We start from the raw sequence: 6,000 nt of genomic DNA, 5'->3' as shown, positions 1-6,000 counted from the left end.
GCATAGGAATGGACTGGTGTTTTTCTGTGATCTTTTCACAGACTGTATGTTTACATCATTTGAAACTCTTGCTAACGACCATAACATACCCAGATTCCTTTTTTTTTTTTTTTTTTTAGCTCCAATACCTTCTCAGCTGCATCTGTTTGCAAGACAAAATCTTCAGCAATTCAGGACTATGAAGAACTTGGCTGTTACTCAGGCACTGCTGGATGTCCCAGAATGCTCCCTCTGCCTGCCTTGTCCTCTGGACCTTGTTGGGGCACCGTGAGCCAGCAGAGCAGCCCTGGCTGAGAAGTCCGGTATGAACCAATGGTAGAAGCCAGCCATGCCAAGGAATGATCTGAGTTGTTTTCTGGTTTGTGGAAGAGGACATGATTCAATTGTATGGACTTTATGTACTTGTAACTTAATCAACCCACCTCCAATCTATATATCTAGACATGCACATGCATCCCATCTAGATATGCACATGCAAAATCCAAAGTACCTGATCCATCAGTCTTTGAATAGTTTCCAGGGCACCGTTCAATCCAAATGGCAACACAGTGAACTGGAACAGTCCCCAAGGGGTCCTGAAGGCTGGCAGCTCCCGAGATCGCTGGGTCAGGGGTACTTGCCCATACCCTTGCACAGGTCAGTGGTCAGGTACTTTGCTTTCCCCAGATGCTCAATAAGCTCATCAACTCTTGGAGTTGGATATGAATCAATTTTGGAAACAGCATCCAGGTACCAAAAGTCTATGCAAAATCTTATTGTTCCATCCTTCTTGGGGACCAAAACCACCGGATTACACCATTCACTTTTTGAAGGTTGAATGATCCCCAAGGACAGCATGAGGTCCACTTCTTTCTTCAGCGATAACAGAAGTTGCTCCAGTATCCTGTAACTCAGACGTCTCACAGTTGCATCTTCTTTCAGTACAATGTCATGCTCCACCAGATCTGTGCCACCAGGGTACTCTTGAGATGTTTCTGGATTAAGTAGAGTTTTCACCTGTGACTGCTGTTCTTCAGAGAGATGGCTCAAATCGAGGTCAGCGGATGTCAACGAGTCAAGTATTGGTCATTTACCTCCTCTTCATCCTCAACACCACGGATCAGCAACACCTCTGCCCCCTTCTCCATCCTTGGAACCCACTAGAACGCTGGTGCCCTGGGGTGGAAACTTGATAAGTGGTGGGTCCAAGTCTTCTCTCGACCTCAAAAGGCTCCTGCCACTTTGCCAGCAGCTTGCTGTCACTGGTTGGCAACATGACCGACACCTTTTGAGCAGGGTCAAAGTGTCTGGATCGGGCTGACCAGTCGTAGCAGGTCTTTTGATGCTGCTGGGCCTCCACCATGTGTGCCTGGGCCAGTTCACCCATCTTCTCAAGTTTCTCTCTTTCTGTTGCACCTCCCGGGTCTCCTGCTGCCCCATGAAGGTCTGAATGATCCCAGCCAGGTCTTTGAGTGTGGGCTTCACCCTCAGTGCCACATGCTCCTTCAGAAACTCCAGCCTCCATCTCCTGTTCCTCTGTTGGGCTTACTGGTCTAGTGTGTGTCTCTTTAGCCTCCCAGTTTGAGCCTTGGAGTGAGGAGAAAAATGTAAAACTAGACAATTTCCCTGCGGGAAATTTTGAAAGGGCCACGGGGTCTACTGCCCGACCGCGTACATATACATTACATTATATGCCCATATGTCTGTTTATTTCCATGTGGGAGCATGAGAGAGAAGTGCTCACAGAGGTACTGAGCCTCAGAGGTTGCCACAGCAACTTCAGAGCCCCTCCCAATCATGCTCTATGAGACCCAGCTGCGCACGCACACACACGCCCCCTCTCAGCACTCAGGCACACATGCACTCAGAGAGAGAAAAAGAGACAGAGACAGACGTGGCCGGGCTTAGAGGCCTCTAATTCAAATTCTGTAAGTCTCACACATTTTTCCAGGAGGAGAGGACAAGTTTCTCTACAACTGTGGAAAAAATCATGCCTGTAGTGTGTAAACTGTGGCCGGGAGGAGCGTGGAAAGACAGAAAATCTGGAGTTAAAAAACGGCTCTCTGCCACTGAGGCTCAGTGGTTGTCACGGCAACTTGAGCTGGTTGCCCATGACGATGGGGCAGACAGACAGGGGCGACAGAAAAGCGGAGAAAACGAGCGATTTTCTGCCTCTGCACTCCTCTCACATTTGGGCTTCTCCTGAGAGAACGGTAGCTCCTATCAGAAAAACAAAGACACCGTGAGCGCCTTGAGGACTTCCTGAACGTTTTGGTGTAATTTTGTGTTTCTACAGAATATTTTGTGGACACAGTCGCGAGTTGAAAACAGGGCTCCTTTCTGCTTCTCTCCGAAAATCTTTGTATTGGAGTGCATGGAGAGCAGAGACAGACGTGGCCGCGCTTAGAGGCTGCTAATTCAAATTCTGTTTGTCTCACAGATTTTTCGAGCACATTGTGAGAGAGAGGACAAGTTTGTCTACAACTGTGGAAAAAATCATGCCTGTAGAGTGTAAACTGTGGCCGGGAGGAGCGTGGAAAGAGCAAAAATCCAGACGTTTTTAATCGGCTCTCTCCCACTCTAGCGATGATGTCACCCACTCTAGCCTCTAACTGTCCACGCAATACACACCCATTGAAATCAGAGAATTTCTCCAAAAACGCTCATGGTCATTGATGAGGGATTACTCAAAAACTACAAGAGTTATCAAAATGTGGCTTAACAGACTAATAGACAAGACTTGTGTCTACAATTTAGAGTTGAAACGGAGTCTCTAGGTGAAAGTATGCTGGAGCAGTAGCCATTAGAAAAAGTGTGATAATTTTCAGCTCCTCCCATTCATTTCTTATGGGAAATGAATGGGACGCATTCTGTAGAGAAAAATAATAGCACGCCGATCCCGATCGAGACGCACGTTTTGATATAACATTTGCGTGGCTGCTCCCAAAACTGTAGGAGGAGTAGCGAATCGAAATTTGACACGGAAGAGGAAGAATAAGAAAAAACACGCAGGATAACAATAGTGGCCCTAACTAGACAATTTCCCTGCGGGAAAAGTTGTCTGTTCCCTCTTTAATGAGAAGAGAGGCTGCTTTCAGTCAGCAGAAACGTTTCCATGCCCTCAGTAACTCTGTGACAAACTGATGTTTCTGAGTGGACACACAACTGAACTGTCAGCAGTGCAGCTTTCTTCCATATTCAGACGAAACAGAGGAGGAAGAATGATGCATGATGTCCATACAATGTTTGTACACACACACACACACACACACACACACACACACATAGATTAGATAGATAGATATATGTATGTGTATGTGAGTTTATTTCGTATCATTTGCTGACCTCACACCCCTTCAGATTAGAAACCTAACTTGTTGTGATGTGGAATAAAATCCTCTCTGACTCTCTGACTGGACTTTTCTCCCTCCTGAACTAAAGCTCTGGTTGTTGTTTCCAGGTGTGAACTGACAGCAGACACTGACCTACACATCCAGTAGATCTGTACACAACATGGAGGTCAGATAATGTTCTGTATTAGATCAGCGTGCTGAGCTGAATGTGTATCAGGCTGCTCTGGTCCTGCTGTCGAACTTCAGCTCATGTTAAACATTAACGACGTGGTTTAACTGATGTCTTATCTGTGCAGAGTCCTGCCCTCTCTGAAACGAAAGGTTGTCCCAGGTGAGTTTGACGTCAGCGCAGAGAGGATCTCACCTGGTGAGTAGACACACCTGGAATATGAATTCAACAAACAAACACGTGTGAAACTGTAAGACAGACTCAGACTGATGAGTGAAAACTGATCGCTGTTGGTCTTCAGGTGTTTGCTGACTGTTCAGGACTTGAGATCAGCTGGACCAGAATCACTGAGTGTTTTTAACAAAGGAGCAAAAATCAACGATGGAAGGACGACGACACGAGAAAACAACATCAGCCGCCTCAGGTGAGCGATGATGGACATGGACTGTTTGACTAAACTGTTCTCACATTTACGTGAATCAAGAATCAAAAATCAAGATTGACGCTATAAAAATACTGACACTGAGAAAAGTACAGGCGCCTGTTAGTCGTGTACAGATGAGACAGTTTTCAGCAGAGTCTGAAGTTCAGACCGAAGGTCGACAAGGAAGTTAAAACGTCTTATGATAAGAGCAGATATAAAACAATTGGACGTTTTCCACCTCTGACTAACAGACAGACTCTGAACCTCCATCTTTATCACTGCTGCTGTGAACAAGACCTGAAGCTGTCACCTCTGCAGGATTAAACCATTGATTTGTCTGAGATCTACACGTTTGTGAAGGCACTGAACTTCTGTGAGTGAGTCAGTTCTTTGTGATGTATGTGACATCAGTTAACGTCTGCAGTCTTCGTTCAGATGCTGCCAGTATTGACAAAAACATTGTCTTGATCGTAGATATCGAGTCTTTCAGATGGTGAGTCGACAGTGATTTTCTGTATCAACAATAACATTTTCTTTTGTTGCTCAGTGTTGGATTAAAACACCTCCTCAAAAAAATTGACAAACACCCAAAATCAGCAGAATAAATGATTTTTTTCAGTTTTCTCTGCAACATTTTCACTGTAAACGTTTGACGTTAAAACAAAAAAGCTCCAGTCTGACACGAGTGATGTCATGGCTTCATGTTGTAAGAAGGAGTGTGGAAACCATTTCAGGTCACCTTCTCAGGTGTTCAGGTCCAGTCTTCAAATCCTCAGTGGAAATTCATGCATGTGGTGTGTTCAAGTGCTTCTTGTCGATTAGATCAGAAACGTGTGTGTGTGTGTGTGTGTGTGTGTGTGTGTGTGTGTGTGCTCATATGTAACATGAGGCAGCAGCTGATGAGGTGAAACAAAGGCACGAAGACGAGAGCTGAACCTTTCATCTTGGTCTCTTCAGGTTGTGAAACAGGTGGTTTGCAGTTGATTTAGCAGCAGAGTGACAACATGGCGACTGCAGCAACAGGTGAGTTCAGTCAGACTTCATCAGTCTGGATTAGTGATGGGCACACCAGTTCTTTTAGACGTACTGAATCACTAGAATCAGTTCACTAGAAAGATTCGTTCAAAAGATTCGTTCACTGAATCACCGAATCATTCAGTGTTTGGCAGGAGGAGCCTGCGACTCCTGAACTGATATACGGCTGAACGGTTCAAGTTTCAGTTCAGTGCACAGCTTCCAGGACCGGGAGACGAGAGTGTTGTGACTGTGTTGCTTTGACAAACACATTTGTAAATATAAAACTATATATAACTATATTATAAATCATGATGTTTTAAGTGTCCTGTCCTATGGTATGCTATTTAACTGGTCTACTCGGCAAATTGGGCTCAGTGAGTGATCCGTTCACTGAACGTATACCCCACAGTACATTCAGTGAAGGATTCATACTGAATATGCACCGTTCCCTCGCAAATTGTCGCAATGAGATGATCAGACAGTCACGCGTTTTCTCAAACTGCGGGTTTTATACACTATTTGTTACATGCTGTGTCCTACTGTACTGTTGTTGCGGTGGCAAATTTAGCAGAGTTTAAAAAAAAGTTAGTTTTCTCCGAGGTACACTTGAACACAACACACCCCCATCTCCCTCCGTCGCTCCTCATTACTGCCAGCGTTTGTTTATCTGGAAACTAAATCTGTTAAAACAACGGGGAACAACGGTCGCCATGAAAGTGTATCCCTCAGAGGAAAATGATTCAGGAGAGTGTAGTTCACTGAGTGATTCATATGGCAAGCCGTTCCTGCCAGAAATACGCCACATTCAGTCGCGTTTCAACTTCATTACGGCGTAAAAAACGCCGTTTTTTCAGATTTTACGCCGTTTTTTACGCAGTAATGCGCAAAAAGAACGCCGCTTTTTACGCCGTAATGAAGTCCTCCAAGAACGCGCGTAAAAAACGCCGTTTTGCGCATCAAAACGCGCGTAAAAAAACGGCGTTTTCCTAGTATGACAATAATCTCCACCCTTCTTTTCTCTCAGCCACTGAACTTGAAGTGTCTGCGCCCAATCGCTG

The sequence above is a fragment of the Chaetodon auriga genome, chromosome 5 (genome assembly GCF_051107435.1).
Source record: "Chaetodon auriga isolate fChaAug3 chromosome 5, fChaAug3.hap1, whole genome shotgun sequence".
Lineage (NCBI taxonomy): Eukaryota > Metazoa > Chordata > Actinopteri > Chaetodontiformes > Chaetodontidae > Chaetodon > Chaetodon auriga.
This window is presented reverse-complemented; position numbering follows the sequence as displayed.